General features: G+C 29.2%; 1 protein-coding gene across 11 annotated transcripts in view; it reads left to right on the top strand.

Moving 5' to 3' along the window:
• LOC122569956 (octopamine receptor beta-2R-like) overlaps positions 1-21,447 on the top strand; it is a 172,310-nt gene that overhangs the window by 129,234 nt on the left and 21,629 nt on the right. For 2 of the 11 annotated variants that reach the window (XM_043731656.1, XM_043731652.1), the window contains one exon: positions 14,434-14,751. The exons of the other annotated variants lie outside the window; for them this stretch is intronic. The gene's annotated coding sequence lies outside the window, so the exon portion shown is untranslated. The remainder of the gene's footprint in view (positions 1-14,433; positions 14,752-21,447) is intronic. 11 annotated transcript variants of the gene reach the window in all.

The raw sequence follows: 21,447 nt of genomic DNA, 5'->3' as shown, positions 1-21,447 counted from the left end.
GACTTCTTCTTTGTTTCAACTGTAATAATACCTCTGATTCGTTGCAAAATGTAAAAAGTAAATATTCAATATATTAACAAATAAATCTCATAAGAAGTTATTATATAATAAATTGTAATTATAAAGCTATATACAATCAAGGCTAACAGTAGAAGACTATTTTTGGTACAGACATTTAATTTAGAATAATTGTATTTAACATTACGACGATAAAAGCAAAAGGAAGAAAAAAATGTAGAAGATACCGTTTATTTTACTTTTCCATAAAATTACTCTGAATACATGTTATTACAACACAAAAACAGATTTATAACGACATTATAACAATTTTAGTCTAAAGTTGCTTGCTAATTTCATTCTGCATGCAGGCGAACTAGAATTGAACGTTACTGTAACAATTAAAGGCATAGTGCGGATTGCCTGCCAAAATCTACTGCACAGAACATGAAGGTATGTGATATATAGGACATAGTATACGCCACTTGGGTAGCTAAACCTGCCCACAATCCCGTAGTTTCTGTACTTGGCGTTCTCATGGATTTGCGGTACATTGAACCTTGAGAAAGAAATTTCTAGTTCTTCAAAGTACACAGCAAGTTTGAGATATTTTTTAATCATCAATAGGAATTTAGACTGATTTAATTTAACGTTACAGAAGAAATATTGAATGTTATTTTAATTATTAGAAATTCAAACGTTAATCGGGGTCATTCATAAAATTTATTACTAGAAATTATTAGGGATTAACTACAGTTATATATATATATTTTTTTTAAATAGATAACTTTTCAATTATTTTAAATGAAATTTCGAATTTTAAGGAATATATGCATTTAACCAGGAAGATTTTGCAAGGAATAAATATAATTACATTATCTAAAAACTGAAACTAATTTTCATATTTTCGTTTTATTGTTTACAGAATAAAATACTACAAATCAAACATTTTATAACATAGAATGTTCTTAAGGAAGAATTTTTGATTATTACAGAGTAATAGAGCATCATTGAAATAGTTTTTTGTTTAAGAAACCTTAAAATTTTCAGTGAATTGCGCTTCGATGATATTAAATTCAAGTCTTCCTGTTACACCTTCATAATTGTTAAAAAGGGTGGCCAATATTTATGTAAATTTTATATTTATATAAAATAAAATTGTAAAAATTTATACATATAATTATATAAAATTGAAATGAACTTTGTACAAAACTAACGAATGAATGGTATTGAGAAAATGTCGGGATTAATAAAAATGGCTAGAAACGATAACTTTACTCCGTTGTATCTGAACCCTTATTATCAAAATACCTTAATATCTGAATGTTATACAATGCTTAAACCGCCTGTTACCCGAATAGAATATCTGCGAACAACAGGTGTATTTTTCTGTTGCAAATAGCGCCGAATTTCGATTATCAGAACAGTTAACGGAACGATTAATTAACGGAACATCGATTAATAGAAAATTTAACTATGATCCCTTGTGGGAAAGATTGGAAAATAAAAATAGAAAATATAAGAGATTGTTACATATTTACTGAAGACATTTTATTCGTATTTGATGCTACTTTTTATCTAATAGTTCAAATAGTAAAATATTTCAAGTTATTTGAAATTAAGTGACTTGACTAATGAAGATAAGCGTAGAAACTTGGAAGGATATTTCAAGTCGAGTAACTGATAACTTTATGCTGAAGAAGTTTCAAGTTACTCAAAATTAATTACTGAACCCAAATAACTTGACAAATTTGAACGAAGCTTTACGGCCGTTGTATAAGTATTATTAACGCAATACATTTTCATTATGGCATCAAATTTCGACAATTCGAATCTTTATGTATTATACATATATAATTCGAAAATTTCCATAAGTCTATAATTTTGTTCAATCTTTAATACTCCTCCGTAGAAATCGCTACAAATCGAAATAATAGACTTACTTTGCTTCGAAATATTTATGGCATATTTATTGTAGGTATGTTATTTCATCTCTGAAACTGGAATCCACACAAAGAAGTCCAATTTCTGTTGATCAAAGTTTCTTTATAACTCAAAGTTTGATCGCCGCTTTCTCTACAATTCGACATAATTTATTTGTATTTATATTCATCTATTTATTTCCTTTACGGAAGAGAATCCTTATTAAAATACAAATAATATAATACATAATAATACGCTAGCGTGACAACAATAAAAATATAAAGAAAAAATTAAGAAAAACAGACGCGAAGCTTCTGAAGAAAGGAAAGAAAGAAAAAAAAGAAGGAAGAAGAAATGTAAATAAATAATTGTAACATAATTCAAAACATATTAATCCTTGTACAAGGTCTTTTTATGTCATTTTCGTTTATCGAACTTTTATTTGATAGAACCTTCGCAATACGAAGATTTTTATCCCCTTCAGATTCGAGTTACCAAGGTTCAATTGTATTATAAACAAATAAAACAAGGAAAGGAAATAAGTATGAGGGGAGCTTCAGAATGTTGAAGATGAATTATCGTGAATTATGAGCATAAAAGAGAAGTTTAATAGAAATAAAGAAAAGGTATTTAGTTTTGTTTAATTCTTTGTTAAAGTCATCAAATATACTAACATTATTTATGTCTTTGAAATGATTTATAAAATCTTAATTCTATTAAATTTTGTAATTACTGATATATATAATAAATAAATATGTATAGCTTCGAATGCTATGTGTACTGATTCAAATTTTTTTTTGATTTAGTCCTCCGTTTCGGACTGAAGAGATCTATATCTTCGAGTTCAAATGAAATGTAATGAACACATTAAGCCCACAGTATGCATTTGATTCATTTATAGTCGTTGCTGTAATTTCTTCAAAATCACCGAACTTCTATTCTTTGCTATTCATGTGTATTTCATTAAATAGTAATTTATCACTATTTGTCAAAAATAGCTACTATTAACTCACGGATGTAACCAGAAAGTGGACTAGAAGGTTGATGAAATCCATCCCAAGCCACCAGACATGATACTACATAATCTTTCAAAGAGCAGTATAAAAATTTTCAAGTTGATCGTATATGTGGAAATAAGTGAAAATTGAATTACAAGATTTTTTTTGCATACAAGTAAAACTAAATAGAAGCGTGTAAAATGGTATGAAACGGAGAAGACAATACGCTCATAATTTGCTAAAAATAGACGAAGAGAAGAAAAAACTAAGCACACGAGAAGATATTCCACGAAAAGAAATCAACGTCCGGAAGCGCGACGCAGTCAACAAGAAGTGTCGCCGGAATTCCATTCGGAGACCGGGAACCGACAGCCAGAATTCCCTCGTCTCCATTCCGTAGCGCATCGGCTAAATGGATTTATGGGGGTCGTGATGGTAGGAGAATTAGCGACGATACAAAAGCGGTCGACTCGTAGACGATCGGAAATGCGAGAAATTCTCATTAAGCGTCGCCGAACGAGACGGCACGAAGCCGAGGCTTCGTCATTGATCTTGCAAATTCCGCGAGCCTTTTCACTGTCCTTGCCTTTTTCCTCGTCACCCTCTAACTTCTTAGACTCTATGAGAATTCTACTTATACTTGAGACGCCTCGAGGTCAGACTTTTGTAAGTACATGGTTACTGCGTCTTACGTGATGCGATTTACGGTTGTGATTGACTTATTTTGAGTTTCTTTTGAATTTCAAGAACTTTCTAACACGACGATTTGTATTAATTTATTCTGATGGAACAGGAAATTGAGGTACAAAATTATCGATTGCCAACACTTTAACAATGTCATTAATGAATATTATCACGTACGTCACAGTATCTAAATTAAAATTTACCCTCCAGTGTTTAGGGTAAGATTTTGTAAATGAATTTACCATTATCATTTTGATAAATAAACAGACAAACAGATAAAAGATTAAATATAAATTACTAAATACATAGAAATGAATAGGTAAAGGAAGAATAAACGAGGGAAAATCTATTCCGAATATTACATTTGTTGTGTCTTTTTATCTACCTGACTGTTTATCTATTTACATTCACCCATTTGGTAATTTATTTATTTTTTTCTTCATTTTTTCTCTATACATTTACGTATATTTGATGTTTTATCTATTTTGTATATCTATTTTCGAGCAAAACAATAAATTCTACTTATGTTCTAAACACTGGACTAATGAATTCACTGATGAATTTTAATATAGATATTGTTAAATACCTACGTGATGCAATATACGTGAATGATACTTCTGCAATACCTCTGCATCGTAAATTTCGAGAATTTCTAGGAAAGGCAAATAGAATTATATGTTTTTAGTACAAGATGAATGAAGGGAAAGCTATTTGTAAAAGTATTTATACATATTATACATTACGAAATAAAATATGTTTAAAAACGTGTTTACGAATTAAAGATGATTTTATTTATATTTTCTCATATCTTATTCTAATATTGTTCTAATATTAATAATATTAATTTTATTTCTAATATGAAGTTTATGTACTGCGTGTTATAAAAATCACGTTAATTTTCTTTTACCAATGCCAAGAATTAATAATGCGAAAACAAATGTGTTCAAATGGCGATGGGAAAATATTCTTGACTTGTATTATTAGTTCACAAATATTTATGCAAATTCATACTTTTATGAACACAATAAAGAAATAGAACAATATTTGCTTCGTTCCCTAAATATTATATTAAATATTGAATATATTTTATATTTTATACATTTAGATACCTTGTAAATACATAGCTTTATTTATGGTAAACGCAAAAGGATTATGCAAAAAATTTTTATTTTAAGGAAAAATATTTGTTATCGAAGTGACGGAAATAGTGACAAAATCGTTAACCGTTTTACTAATGCATGAAATAGTAACATATTCAATCTACCGATCTACTATGCGTTCAATAAACGATTTTAGAGTACGATCAATCACGAGATATACATCGAATCCATTGATGCAATTATTAACTGAAATCGCCACTGGTTATTGTCAGGTTGACTCGTCGCTAATCCGTGCGATCAATTTGTTTGGCGCGATGTCGATTCATTAATAAATAGCCTGTCCGGTGCGGTTATTCGCGCAGCCGAGTAAACCCTTAAACGATGTCCAAATGTTATTTATCCACGAATCTCATCGTAATTGTATAATTTTTCAGATCAATGGTAGATCGATTTCGATTCAATATATAACTCTTTTCAATCGATTACCGTGTAATCATCTATTATTGTGGGTTGAGATTAGAAATAGGATTATACTACGTTAAAAAATATACATTACAACTTGTGGTAAATAGTAATTGAGATTGGTGTAAAGAATAGAGTGTAGAATTTATTGTTTTGTAGTTATATTTTACAAGTTACACATTACGATTAATAAATTTAATATTACGCGTAATAAATTTGATTCACTTTACAAAAAAATGAATTATTTTGGTTTCTATTAGATTCATAATTAAAAGAAATTAAATTATGATAAAAAACTTTTCATTATTGGCTAATATCTCACTGTACAAAGATCCAAGATTCAGTTTAATAAATTATTATATTCAAATATTAGCTCTATCAATTCATCGAAATATTATGCGCAACTTGATATATTACGAATGTGTTAATTAATATTCAATATTTCCTAGAATTTTTTCTAAGACAACAAATCGGCTACGTTAATATAATTAATTAATTGTACTTACACTATGCGTGATAAGGAACATTCTATCAAAGTAAAAAGTAAAGAGTCTACGCAACATTATGGGAAAGATATACACGTACATTTTCGTTAACTGAAAGAAATACTGGCATATTCAACTCTGAAGAGAAATGGTATTACATCATGAAAGAAAGATATAGACACGTAAAGCTTATACATCACTCGTAATTACTCTTGTAGAGTGAAATATACAAATCTGTGATCAACGCCATAACCTCTATATAAAACATATAAAAATTATATTATTATATATCATTATAGAAAAAGAAGATTTTATCATAATAAAGGTATTGAAACACACACAATAAATTTTAGTACTAATCATAATTAATCTCATTAATTTTTATACAGTTTCATATTTTTATGAAGAGAACTAAAGAAATGGAACCTACATTATTTGTTTCGGCTACTAAAGATCATGAAGAGTAGTCCAGTTTTGATAATTTATCTTATATTTTTGTACATTATATGCTCTGTGGGGTTAGGTTCCGCATCTGTAATTTTATCATAAATACGTAGAAAACCCTAGTCCAGTTATAACATAATAATACCGTCTAGTCATTTTATATAAACATTTGACACATAAATAACACATTGAAATTTATATACGTATCGGAACATGGAAGTAGTTGCAGACATTAAAGTTACAATAAATTTCGCTCTAACCTACTTACATATCGATTAACTTTATCATACATAGAACAATAATTTTCATCTTCCTTTTGTAACTTTGGAACGATTTCGAGCGGAGGGTCCATATCGATTTTAATGGAAACTTGTTCCCCATTCTCTTTGACTCGCGTAGCATTGTGAAAATGTTCTCGACAGCTATATGAAATCGATAAAATCAGAGTATATATTTTTAACGTAGCATGCGTGGTATGCTACGTAACGAGTTCACAATTTGCGTTATACTAAACCCGGTATTCCAATGGTTTATACGCGAGCACTCCCATTATTTATATCTAAATCGAGTTGCAGTGTGTAATATAAACTTTGATAAAGATATACGCGAAGCAGGCCTGCGTATAACTTGAAACGCGTTTAAAATTCAAATAACAGTTTTCCATAATCGACCGGATGAATTTCGGCGTGATAAAAGTTTGTCGCCATCACGAACACTGATAAGATTCTTCGTAGAAGGTACACTTCGGAAAAGTTTGATGAGCCATGAGGGCGATGTTATTTAATGGGAAAAAATGAGATCTTCACATTTAGCCCGGGATTCTTCCTTTTTCTTTTCTTTTTTTTAGCAAACGAGGAAATAGAAGTTATTCGGTTGATTCTGTTAAAAATAAAAAGATCTCTTTGTTAGAAGATGAAATATTACATGAAATTGTTGTTGTATATGAGATTTTACTTCATTTTGAATTAGAAATAGTATTATAGCATGAGGACATATATTTGACGAAAAAAGATAAAAAATGGCTGATAGTTCGTGTATGTAAACTAATGGATTTTTCTTTCAGAGTACATCTTCTAAAACAGACAGTGCTGGTACACATATGTCTGTCTTTTATGATTCATATAACTTTTACAGCTTCTTCGTAAAGTCTTCTATAATGTAAACGTGTAGCGAAGTACTTCGAAAAAATTTCCTTTTTGGTTTGATATATTTTTCCATAATTTTGCGCTAAATTCATACTTTTATTAATACATTTGAAGAAATGTAACGTAACCCTCCTTTTATTGACGTTGTCTGTATAATGACGGTCGTTTAAGTCCATGCAGTCTTTTTATGCTTTTGCGTTTTAAAAAATCCCCCAAAATCCCAAAATTCTCTTGCAAGTTACTAGAATATCATCCACTAAATTTTATTGCTAAGATGTTACTTTAATTTTTTTAAGCAAAGAAATACTTAAACGAAATATAGAAAAATTGAAAAATTACTTAAAATTACCGGTCGAAAACGAAATGTACTATACTAAATATTGCATTTTAAATATTTTTGCGTATTATAAATTACTCTGCGCATTTTTACATCTTTAAATTTCCCACAAATACATAAAACTCCATAATATATTCATAAATAATGTAAAAAACACATCAATTTATTCTAATTCTAATAAGATAGATTTAAATTGTAACGATAATGTAAGAAATAAAGAGTTTCATAAGTACTTTCATTAAAGAAAATTCTAAATAGAATAAGGTGAAAAATTCAAGTATCACACTTTTTAAGATAAAATTGAGAAATAAATATGTATTTGCTAAGAAAAGGCAAGAAATACGTGATAGTACATGTACGTAAACTAATAATGTTCTTCTCATAGTAACTTTGTCTCGAACTAATTTTGAACAATTTAGAAACGTAACTTTCTAACTTGATTTATTTGTCAAGTCCCAATATGTGATATACTAAAAGAAATAAAATAAAGAAATATTAGAAATATTATTACACCACACTATCATGAAACTATATAAAAAAACCATAATGTTGTTTCATCTATCTTTACCAGCAACTGTCCCTAAAGTTTTAATTCCTTGATACGTATCCCATTTTACGATCTTGCGTTATTATATAAGATTCACGCACATATAAACATCCTTGCACTATAATAGCGTACTGAAAGTCTAGATATGTATAGGATCAAATTTTGTTTCTATTACACAACTTTAACTTCCTTCTCCCCCCTTCTCCTTCCTTTTAGTAAATTAATTTTCTTTATTTTGTTAATCACGTTCCTGTTATTAGTATTTATTGTTATTTATTGTCACTTTTGATTTTACTTTTTTTTACTTAAGAACTAATAAAGCCCAATTATAATTAGGATGAATAAGATAGAGTTATTCTTAACTAAATAGCGAATAAGAAACTCATCGTATATAATAGAGCGTTAACTAGGAAAGCTCCATAGAGAATCTAAATTCTATAAGTTTAAGAAATATAAGGAACAAAAATAAGTGGACAAGTAACAGAAGTAAGTACATACTAATAAAGTTTAATCAAACAAGTGCTAATGTTATACGTATTAAAGTTTTAGTTATTATATATCTTCCTGATACATAAATTATCTAGTAAATGATTGAAATTAATATTTATATGTTTGTGTAAACAAGCTGTATTTAACGAAACTTTGTTCGCTTATTTTTGTCCTTCACTGTATGTATTAATAATCTGTATAAAATTTTGTGGCGGTAAAAGCTTATCTAAAAAGAGGGTGTGAAAAACAGTGTCCTCAGAGACATGCTATACATTATTAAACAAGATGCAATCAAATTACCCAAAATATTCGGAACACATTTGCTGTACCTAAATTTCCGAAACGCCTAAGATATCGCAAACTTTTTTCAAATCTTGGAGGACATAATTGATATGGAAGATAGGGAGTCACAAGAAGAATATAAAAGGGGCTGAATGAATGTTGCATAGGTCGGCGTAGCTGAAGTGCGATCATTTTTTATGAACAAGTCCCGCGACTTATGTTGTACGAAGCGTAGTAAGCTACAAGTCTGGATATAGCGAAACTTGAATAAATTGGGTGGCATTACAAACCAGGCACTGCGAATTTATCACGTCGATGTATGTACTTTGTCAAATAAAATTAGATTGTAAACGTCGCTGATTTTCGTGTTATGAGCATTCCGTGTAATCTTCGCACGGATCATTGTGAACTTGGAATGTATTTTCACGACTAGAATGAACAAAGTAAAATAGATAAATATAATGGCAAACAACCGATCTAGGAGAAAGCTTGAAAATGAAACAGAATATACATAGTGAAAATTGTATGTTGACTGAGAATACTTGTCTACTTGCGAAAAATTTAAATGTGCAAAAATGTAAAATATGTATTTGAATACTTACTGTAGAAAGCTTTCATGAATTTATGATATGTGTTACATAAACCTTTTTGAAATTTCATGGTCATTGAAATGAGATGAGGTCATGGTTGTTTGATAAAATTCGAATCCAGTCTGAAAATATGTGTACTTATAGAAGTTACTAGTTATATACTTGTATTTAGCGAATATACGTTTAGTAAAAAGTTAATATACAACACGAGTATATAGTCTTGAATGTATAATTAGTCCTAAAGGTTTGAATTGAGGCTTTTAAATTGAGTTCTATTAATATAATGTATAATTGATCGTTTATAAATATCTGCTTTTGTGACTACTGCCAAGTGTTTGTAGATTTTATGTACATTTTCTTATTTGTTTCACAGTTTACCAATACAATCATGATAATCGTGTCTTACTAAAGTGCTACTGAAATTTCAAAATGCTTTGTATACACAAATTGTTTGTATATTTATACAAAATTTTGACGTATTCAAATAGTTTCATGAAGCATTGTATATACATAATATAGAAAAGTACATATATATACAGTACCTAACGTAAAGTACTCATTACATAAAAATATTAGATTGTATAATAAATTCATTGGCATTCCTTGAAAAAACCGTCAAAGTTTGTTACTTTTATATAAGATTTATTTAATCAACAATGTACGTATTTTTTTATTCTGTTAACCTTTTGCAAGGAATTAAATAACTTATTTATTCTATCACTCCATAGCTTTTGTATTTATATTAAAAACTTCCAATATATATATTTTTACATGCTTTCAATTATTTAATGATTATTCGTTAAAAAATAATTACTATGTACTCCAATATTTGCATCACGGCAAATATTCCAATAATCTGAAATGTAGGTACATCGAAAATCTTAAACATGTATTTTTGTTGTGTCACAAAAGAAATCTGTAATCTCATATGTATAACGTAATAAATAGTTCTTTTGCTTTTCCTCTAGTGCCATTATTAAATGATGCTCATAAGTAATATTTACCCATTACTTATGTATGTTATTTATCCTATATTGTCTATTGGAGCTAACATAAGCAATGATTTAATAATACTCAAAATATAACATGAAGAGGCGAATAAGCTCAATGCATATACTAATCCTTTGCGCTGGAGGACTTCTTCGGTCGGGCGTAACAAGAACTCCAGATGATTCAGCGTATATGTGACACGTGTCTTATAGGTAGCGTAAAATTATTTTATATATAAATTAACTTACGAAAACATTACATTCTAATAATTTATCTATATTTACATCTTTGAAGATATGATTTCGTAATATTAATTTCTGTATTTTCTGATATGATAATTTATAAAGCATTCACCAAGATGCATGGTTGAATATAATTGATCTCATTTCTCAACGGTTCAAAATCAAGTTCATCTTTATTTGAACTAATTTCATTTTCGAAAATCATTTTTTTAGGGTTTCTAAGCTATAATACTCTTGCCATGATCATCGAATCTGAACTAACGTCGGAGACGTTGTCAGAACTATAGTTTCGGAGAGATTTAGGATCAAATATTTTATCTTCATTTTAAAGTCTAACACTTTACACTTCCTAACAAAGAATATAAAGAGTCAAGGAACTTATTTACGAACCAACATTGCGCTCTCATTAATTGTAGATGTCGAAATCTAGCATGAACAGGGACTGTCGGCTCTTACTCGGTACTGGAGTTGCAGCACGGGAGTTGCCGAGTGAGAGCGCAAAGGGCTAATATTTCTCATTACCATCCCTTTTTTTAAATTGCGCTCATTGCGTTTAATTTCAATAAAAATATACATACTGATTAAAAAGTTCCATAAGATATCATATGTATATTCCTAAAATACTAATTAATGCGATTGTACCCTGTACATATGAGAAAAGCATTAACGTATTTATATGTCATATGGAAACAAATATTTTCAAATATAGTTTAATTTTAATTCTGCAATATTCAATATATGAAAACTATAACAAAAAAAAAAAAAAAAAAAAAAATGGCATAGGTGCAGACATTGCGTTGCATCTTTTTAATATAATTTTGTTTTACTTGTTATTGTTCCAAAGTTATGACTTGACCCAGTTAAATGTACAATAATAACCATGTAAAATTACGGACATACCTAAAAAATTCTCGACAATATGAATGTTATGAATGACTAGACGCATGTAAAGAAAACACGACTGTCTAGCTGGTTCTAGTTGTGTGTAGTTGTTTCTGGAGAAACGATAAATGAGAACGCGAGACAGAATCAGATTTCGCGAGACGTAGCCGGGCGATTGGGTACGTTTCGAGAAAATCGAATTGCACGCCGCGCGAAATGGAGCAAACGGATCACGTGTTGCGGACGTTGCATCCTGCAATTGCAGCAATGAATCGCGTTTCAATCGGAAGATAAATTGGTATCGATCGCGGCCTTTCCCGCGGGGTGACATTATCAAATTTTTCCTGTCCGTAGCAACGATCCTTTTTTTCCTCGGCACCGGCCGCGTTAGCGGTTTATCGGTCCATCGCGGGAATCGAAACCAATGGCGGATCAATTGGAGAAATATTACGTGTACTGTTTTCTCTTGTTCGATTCGCTTCAGTTCGATCCACTTCAGTTCGATTCGATATTGATTTGATCTAGAGTGCACCAAATTTTTGTAATGCAACTGTTTCGAATAAAAAAACAATCAGATATTTTGATAGTATAACCAGTTCCGTAGGGTTCTGGAATATCCCGTTATGTTATAAATATATATTGTCGTAATTACAATCTGAAATGAGACGTCACACTACGTGCCTTATTAATAGATTGCAGATTTTTATAGATTTATGGTAGAAGATATATAAATGTACAGTATAATGCATATAGTAAATAGAAATATGTAAAACATCTAAAAGCCGTACTATAATATTGAATGATGGAAATAAATTTTCAATTATGTCAAATTTCTTTAAATATTTTAACAGAAATATTAATTTGCATAATTATTAAGAATTCACGTATCAATGTTCGATTAGATTTAAGAAAAATGTAGCAATTGCGTCAACAGCATTACATACATTTTATGTTAGGTCATTAGTAATTAAAGGAATGCCATAAAATAATTAAAGAATGATAAAAGGAAGGGAATTAAAGAAAATTAAGAACTAAAGAAAAGATATTCGTACATTTGTTATAAATGAAATACTATGTTTTAATGTGTAATATAACAAAAATTTGGACAGGAACAGACTTTTGAATGAATAGAAGAGACATGAGAATTATAATAGTAATTCCTTTTTAAACCAATCAAATCCGTGTGTAACAAAGATTAATACGACCTTCTTAAACGGTTCTACACTTCTTTTTTTTTTATAAAGATGTAACGATTTTCTATTGATTTATAGAAATAGTTTTATTGTTAAGGGTGTTGTTATTGTCACTGTCATGTATATATGTCACGTTGGTCTACACCTAGTTGCAAACTCAATTCTTTGGGGTATAATTTTTCTTTCTCTTTTTCTGAATTGTTCTCCACGGCCCAATTAACTTTTACAATGAATAGAATGAGAGATAACGGATGATATACGAGAGAACTCCACTTATTGAATAAATATATGTTTTATATTTTAATCTATTGATTGTAAGAGAATATTATACAATATCTGATTTCAATTAATGTTAGCATTAAATATCGATAATACTTATATCAATGTTACATATTATAAAATGCATGGTGCAATATTCAGTTTAATAGTGTAAAATACTGCTTTAGATGTATGGTAATATTGTATCGTATTAAGTCCAAAGTGAGGCTGTAAAAGATAAAATGGTAGAGAGAGAAAATTCGAACAGAAATAGCAAGCAAAGAAGAAAACTCTGAATAGAAACAGTAGTATAGTAATAGAAATAGTAGAAGAGTTTGACTAGAGATAAGTGTGTTTCACATGTTTTTTAAAGTAAGAGTGCTTTCCCTTACAGGGAATGAAAACAGAACATGAAAATCAGCAAAGTTGGAATGAGTATGCATATTGGGATTTAGAAAGAAAGATTCTGTCATGTCAATGGAATGGGTAAGAAATGGCAGTAGAAAAAGTTATTTATACATTATAAATATTATCATTATTATTAGTACTTAAAAAATTAGTTAAAAGCTAATTTGAGACAAATAATCAGACGATTAAAATTTTCTAACCGAAATTAAAAAACACAGTGTCCTAAAGTTTCAAGATATTGTTGCAATCACTATTTTTGGTTATCAAATGTGTGACTGCTGCAACTTTATTAAAGCTACGAAGCTAAACCTCCTGAATAAAACAGGTATTTAAAGATCATTCGGTATTGCATCAAATTCCACAATAGGAAATCACTATCTTGTTTCTTGCCAAACGTGTAGCCATATTATTGGCACATATCGTTGATTCTCAATGAAGCGTCTTTTTATCAGATTCTATTCATTTTACTTTCATAGTATTGATCTTTGGTAGTCATATGAGAGAGCTGCTTAGTAAATGGTATGAAATCTAATATACTTCAATTAAATCAATTAGGATGTAAATATTTCATAACAGATATGTATAATGCTATAACAAATATGTACAGTTCGCTAATACATCTTGTAGCTACGGTAAAGATCCTTTACCAAATATTTTTCTTTATCAAATAAAGAGCTGAATGCCTAAAAATTTCCTTCCTTCTATTTCTTTCCATAGGTAAACTTTCCAATTTTCTCTATTCCTCTCAATTTCTCGCTAATCTCCAATTTTCCCCAATTTATTAAATTTTTTCTACTACAGTTAAAATTTTGTCTTATTCAATCTTCAATTTATCTAACTGCGATAGAAACAGCGAGAACAGAAATGTCGGCAAGCAAACCTAGCTTAGACCTAGCACTATCTGATACGTGGTCTAATCTTAGCTCGACGCTCTTTTAATCGTTCTAAATGAGGGTTATGATTTTCCTCGTGTGCAGCATACGAAGAGAGGTGGCACCCTCAAGCTTCGTTTTTGTCGACATCTTGTCAAGGCCACGTTCTCCAATGTCGCCCCAGGTGGCGCGTATTACGGTCACCGTATTAGAATGACTGTCAGCGTTATTTCTTGGACCGCCGGAAGAAAGAGACTTCGTGGGGAATATGGCGGCTTGATGGCACGTCTTGGAGAAGATAAATGGACACTCGAGCGACACTCCGTTTCTCTGTTTTCGTTTCAGTAGATTACGTCGAGAACAGCTATCCAGTTTTGAGAAGCAAATAATATACAGAGAAACGTTACTCGATCCTTGTTATGTGTATGTACACGAGTAGTTGATAATTTATCTGCTTTTATTTGGACATTTATGTGTGGAATATTTTAGTAGGATATTTGCATTAGTACGCAATAGTAACTTAAATCTTTGCATTTATATATTATAAGATTCTGGAAATTTTGGGTGATTCATTAATTACATTATTTAATTTGGATGTTTCATTTATCTACTATAAATTTTCAAAAATCTTAAGCGATTAATTGTTTTGATTATTTAATTTTTATCTTTAAAGATCCTATAGCAGATACTTGTTAATATATTTTATTTTCAATAATATGATATCGAATCTGATTTTAATATTAATGAAGAAAGAAAATAATACATTGCTGTTTAGTTTAGTATTTGTATATTTTAATTTCGGTTGAAATAACATAAGAATAATTAATGATAATAATATGTTTTAGGTATGTTCATATAAATTTAAAGAAATTTACCAAGCTAAGTAACTTTTCGTTTATTCAGATAAGATTAAAAAATACAAATTATTTAGACAGACCTTTCAAAATATTAACTTTGGAAATTTTAGTAACATACACTAAATGCATTAAATGTATGTTTAACAATGCATTAAATATATACTTGAATAGAAAGATCACAGTCGATCTTCGATTTTTAAATGTCATGAAAACGATTGAAGACAATCAATGTAGTAATGAAACTACTCAAACAATAAACTTAAACTTATAAAACTTAAGTATTTGGATGATAGTCAATTTCCACCATATAACATTGTCTACAACAATACAAACAATATGTAAGGTGTACTTACTTATAAATACTTTGTCATGGTGCGTAATATGTGAAAGCATGCGACGATATTATTTAGTACATCTTACAACATTTGTTTCTATTATTGCAACAATATTCCACTAATGCATTCTATTAACGCGCTAATGCAATAATATCATAGTACTAGTATTACTAATCTGATATAAATAAAGTGAATGAAAAAAATGGTATAGGATATCTGATATGTCAGATATGTATGTAATTGCAATCGATTAATATAACAATGTTATTACGATAAACAACTACTAAACGTTTAAACTAATTATTTACATATAAGTTACATATAAGTTACATATAAGTTAGTTACATAGAAATGTTTAAACTGTGTTATATATCATAAAGTATTTTATGTTATATAAACTGAAGTTGGGATCTACGATTAAAGTTCATGATCTAATTCCACTGGTATGTGTTATAGGTATATATACGTATACAGGGTGTCCCAAAAATCGGGGTACAACAACAAAATCAGGCGGTGATCCTATATGCAAAATAGGTCGAAAAGAAAGAGTAACATTTTTCCATTTAAGGCTTTGCTTTTGAAAACCTATCAGGTAACCGTGTATTAACTGAATGTTCCAAAATATGAAACTTTTGTTTCTACTCGTGTCATTCTCGTATCATTAAACATGTACAATGCCACGATTTGTTTCCTGTTCTTGTTTTTATCTTATCTCCGCGATATCGATTATTGCTTTCTTTTATTCTGCATTTAATTTGAATGGTTTCATAAATAAGGATAAGATTAGTACTTTTTAAGATTCATTTTATTAATCAAGAAGCAAATTATGACATTTTCCTTATTTAATAATACAGACACGAGCAGAAATCGAAGTTTTGTAATTCGAAATTTCCTGTCAAAACACGGATGCCTGATGGGTTTTCAAACTCACGTTCTTCGAAAAGAAAGGCCTAAATGAAAAAATGTTATTCTTCTTCTTTCGACTTAGTTCTGCGTGTAAAATCACCAGCCGATCGGTTACACCGTGATTTTTGAGGTAGTCTGTATAGAAAATTTCACAAATTATAATTCAAATAATCACTTTATTTAGCGTAAAAATTATATAAAATCGTAAGAACCGTTTTTGCAACAGTACTAATAATAATTATTAAATTGCGAATTATTTTAATATATAATTGTAATAATGTTTAAGGTAATTAAAATAAAAATAGAAAATTAAGGTAATTGTAATAGTGGTGTTAAGTTTATAAATTATTTGATATGGAACGTTTCTTTTTGTTTAGGAATGGTAAATATCTGAAAAGGCAGACAAGTACATTATGTTATATTTTAATAAATAAATATCCATAAGTATGCACATTTATTTATTAAATACTCATTATATAATACTTATTATATAACAGTTTATATGAAAAATAAAAATGTACAGGAAGATTATAATTCACTATAATGCAAATTAAAAAATGTCAGAGTGACCACAAAAATATTATTAAATATTTGCTATTGTATATCATATATCGTATCGTAGAAAATATTCAATTTTTAAACCTTATATCAAACACATTGCTGACATACTTTGTATATTTTACATGTATAAAAATCAGTGGTTTAGTAATAATAATTATTATTATATATCACATTATTATACTATTTTGGTAATTGTAACATAGTAATAGAAAGATATATATTTAGTTATACTACTAATTATATACTATTATTAAGAAAATTACTATACGGGAGGAATTAATATTACTAAACATCTTTATTCTCATTACTAAACATAATTTTTTTAAAAGGATGTCCCATTTTAATATATAAGTGCAAATTGTTGGTAAACTACCTGCTGTATAAAAAAGATGTTCAGGCAGGCATTAAATGGTTTCGAAGGAGACATAATGTGGTGTAATTTTTCTGGAGAAATAAAGGTCATATGATAGTGACATACGTTCAAACACAATCATACAAATTTTAATGTACTAATTGATCCGCTTTCGCAATCCCTATAAAAAATTATTAATCTATCGTATCGAAAGACATTTTCCTTGTAATTTATATCATAATATCATTTTACAAAATGAAAGTTAAGATATCCGGTATAATTTAATGATTTTTCGCTTAAACAGATTAATAATTTTGTATAGGCTAATAGTTTTTTAAATGAAATGCCAAGATGGAACGATTAATATATTGAAAACTGTACGATTAATACATTCAAGGAAACGTGTCTCACTATCATACGACTTTTATGTATCCATTTACAGAGAAACTAATTATATGGATTGAAATGGGACATCCTGTATGTAACAAAGCGCTCCAGTCATTTTTATCTTTATTCTAAAATAAGCGACGGCAATCGTCTCACGAAAATCATGTCACCATTACTTCAGTTCTTACTCACCACCCCTGATCACTATTCAGCGACCCATTACGTGAGGATCCTTGCTCAAAACTATCGTAAAACTCGCGAGAAACGTGACCCGGTAGAAGGCCAACAGACAGGATGTCGCATCGAAGGTCAAAACCGTAATCGAAGCTGTTGGTCGCGAATCCCTGGCGGGGTTGTCGATTTCGCGGAGAAATAAAAGTGGCGTTCTCCAGGCTTTCGGCGTAATGACGGTGGTTGGGCAGGAGGAGGGTGTTGTTTATCATCGGTAGTGCCGGCTCCACGGCGCTAGCACGGCCACTGTCGGAATAATTGACCCAAATATACCGCAAAAATAGCGGATCATAAATTACATGGACGGAACGGGAGTGCACTTGACACGGCCCTGTCGCGACACAGTCAACGAAGCCGGAGACGACAGACGACGGCAGCAGAAAAAGAGGGTCCCATTCAAGGTTACTCATTCTTCCGGCGCGTCCTCGTTTCGAGTGGTGGCAGTCGGGAAACTAGCGCCGCGATGGATGCAAGGGGAAAATCGGGGAAATGGTTGTTGATTCTTTATCGATTGCGTCTTGAAGGATTTTCAGGCAACAGTTCAGAAACATAGGAAAATTATCATCGTTTTTGGAGATAAATTAAAGTTTTAAGTTACGTGATCGATTGTTTAGCATATTATAATCTTATTGTCACCCGCTTTCTATCAGTTTAATGTTGCTGTTCAAGAAAGTTTCCGTTATTGCTATGATTCAGAATGATTTTCATCATCTGATAAAGTGAATGTGTTTACATTCTTTAGATACCATTAGATTGCAAATTTTTATACATTTATAGGAAATTTGAAACTGGAAAATTGCACAGAATGCACATGATATCAAAAGATATACAAAATATTCAAAGTATAGTGCTTTCTATAATATTTGATACTGTATTCTTAATTATATTTATTTTTAGAAATATGAATTTGCAGAAAAATTTGCAATCTAGTTATCACGATGCCCTTCAAGTATCACTTCGGATCAATATAATAAATCAAAGTGTTTTTTTTTGCGACTTTAATAAATTGAATAAATCAAAATATCTTTTCTTTATTATATATCAAAACTTATTTGTGTTCATAATTCGTGATAATTAGGCTGTAACATTTTGAAGCTCTTCTCATATTCATTTTTATATAGAGAGAATAGTTGTTTATTCTCTGTTGATTACATATCAGTGATTTTGAAAGAGTATCTAGTTGAGTAATTTAGGAATCTTTTAATAAAAGGTGTAGCACCTCTTAACAATGAAATAAACTTTTAACGATTGGTGAATTCTTTTAAATTATTATTGATTCCATAACATAATAACTTTATGTACTTAGAAAGTTTACTCTTACTGAAAATTAGAAGGAAGTACTAAATTTTAATAAAACCCAGTCTGTAATAATTCGAAGGTCGTTTATCCAAATTAATACATATGCAGTTCTAAGAAAAAAGTGAGTTAGTTTTTATATTAAATATAATTTATGATTGGTTCAGGTATTATAATAGTTTTATAGAGTTTTGTGTTTAATTATTCATCAACCTATATTCTTGCTGTTATTTATAAAACACATTGGGAATTCATATTTGATAATTTCAATATGTTTGATTTACCTTAATCCAGTGACGATTTATTGTTTTGCTAAAATTAGTACTACTAATTAAGAATTTAGAACGTTCATTCGTCCACTTATTCTTCGATATAGGTAAAAGTGATTGTTCAACTAAGCAACATAATGGTACATTATATTCAAATAATATCATATATTTCGATTTATAGGTAGTAATGTTTTTATAATAGCATTAATTTATGATTTGATCTTCGATAATAGTTAATTTGAATGTTTTATATGGTATAAAATCTTCCATTTCATAATTTGTATACTAAATTTAAAAAAATTTAATAAATATATATACATGAAATCCAAATTCTTTAACCTCATCATGTTTTAAGAAAAGATTCAATTGTAATCTCTTCAATTGTAAGCTCTTTTGATAATATAACAATTTTGCAAAACATAGAAAAATAGTATAATTGGAAATTAAATGACGTCAAATGTATCTGCTAAAAAGTTTTAATCCATAGGTAATTTTTTTAGAGCATTATATATTTAATGAATGTAATTTTCACGTGTTGACTGATAAACATTTTGAATATCTAATTATTTCATTATATTAGATTTTATAAGAATAAATTCTTGAAATAGAATTGTTTAAGTAAAATAAAGAACATTTTTAATTTTTCCTAAATGTTACTTACACTAAAAGTTATAGGAAAAAATGATTCATATATTCTGACCATTCATGCCAATAATTAAATTTTAATATTAATGCACCTGATTGATAATTGAGGATAGAACAAAATTTGATAATAATATTTCATATATATCGATTTAATAACAATATATAAAGTTAAAGTAAGTAAATAGCAATATATAAAACTCGGACGTCTTCCAAACGCGACGCTTTAAAAAAAGCCTTCTATGGAAAACAAGGCATTTTTGAGGATATCTACTATTGTGTAAAGATGTAACAAAATAATATAATTGAAAATTTCCTATCGAGTAATACCAAATATTTCTTAAGTGAAAAGTTTTCAAGATTTAAATTTCTATCAACGACTTTACAGGGACGACATTCCGTGAAAACATTCGAAACAATGCAAGCAATTTTATCGAACGCCGTCATAGAGCTCGAAGAATACAGAACTTGGAGCAAATAGATCTGCTGGCACTGTATTAGTGCCATATAGATGAATAAATTGAATAGTCCGAATGATTGTAATGGATTGAGTAGATTAAGCAAGTAGTACAAACAAATCGAATAAAGTGGGTCGTCTAGTGTGCTTGATATCTCTCTTGTGTCGAATACCTCAATCGAGTCGACAAGAACTTCAATATCCCGTTAAAATACCGTGAAACCGTCCTATTCAATTCGCTATTCGTGTTACGGAAGTTGTGAGAGCTATGTACACATAAATCCTAAAAAACGATTACTTTAATCAAAATTTCTTCTCTATAAAAATGCAATTCAATCAATTGGATAGCTGATTGAAAGGATGGATTTTCATTCATAATATTTGTAAAACCACAAAAATGCCGATACATACGAATAATCGATGCGATTTGAAATAATTGGAGACGCAAATGAGAATTACTCATGTTTGATATATTAAACTTTAGAAATTTGTTGTAGTCACATATACAGAATGTTAAAAAGTAATTAAGTAAGTAAGTAAAGAATATTAAAAGTAAGTTAAATGCTCTCTGAGTGGAATGAAAAATTCTTAGTTAACATTGAATTTAAAACCAATTGTTTTACAACTGATCTTAATTATCTAACGTTGAAACTAAAATAAATTTTTTTTACAATAAAATTTAATTTTATATTTGAAAGCAATTTATGTAAATCTGATAACAACGCATAAGGTGTAAATGAAGTAAATGTTTTTTTTTTTTTTTTTTTTTTTTTTTTTTTTTTTTTTTTTTTTTTTTTTTTTTTTTTTTTTTTTTTTTTTTTTTTTT

The sequence above is a fragment of the Bombus pyrosoma genome, linkage group LG8 (assembly GCF_014825855.1).
Source record: "Bombus pyrosoma isolate SC7728 linkage group LG8, ASM1482585v1, whole genome shotgun sequence".
NCBI classification, from domain to species: Eukaryota; Metazoa; Arthropoda; class Insecta; order Hymenoptera; family Apidae; genus Bombus; species Bombus pyrosoma.
Note: the sequence above shows the minus strand (reverse complement) of the source record. Positions and strands in the feature narration are given on the sequence as shown.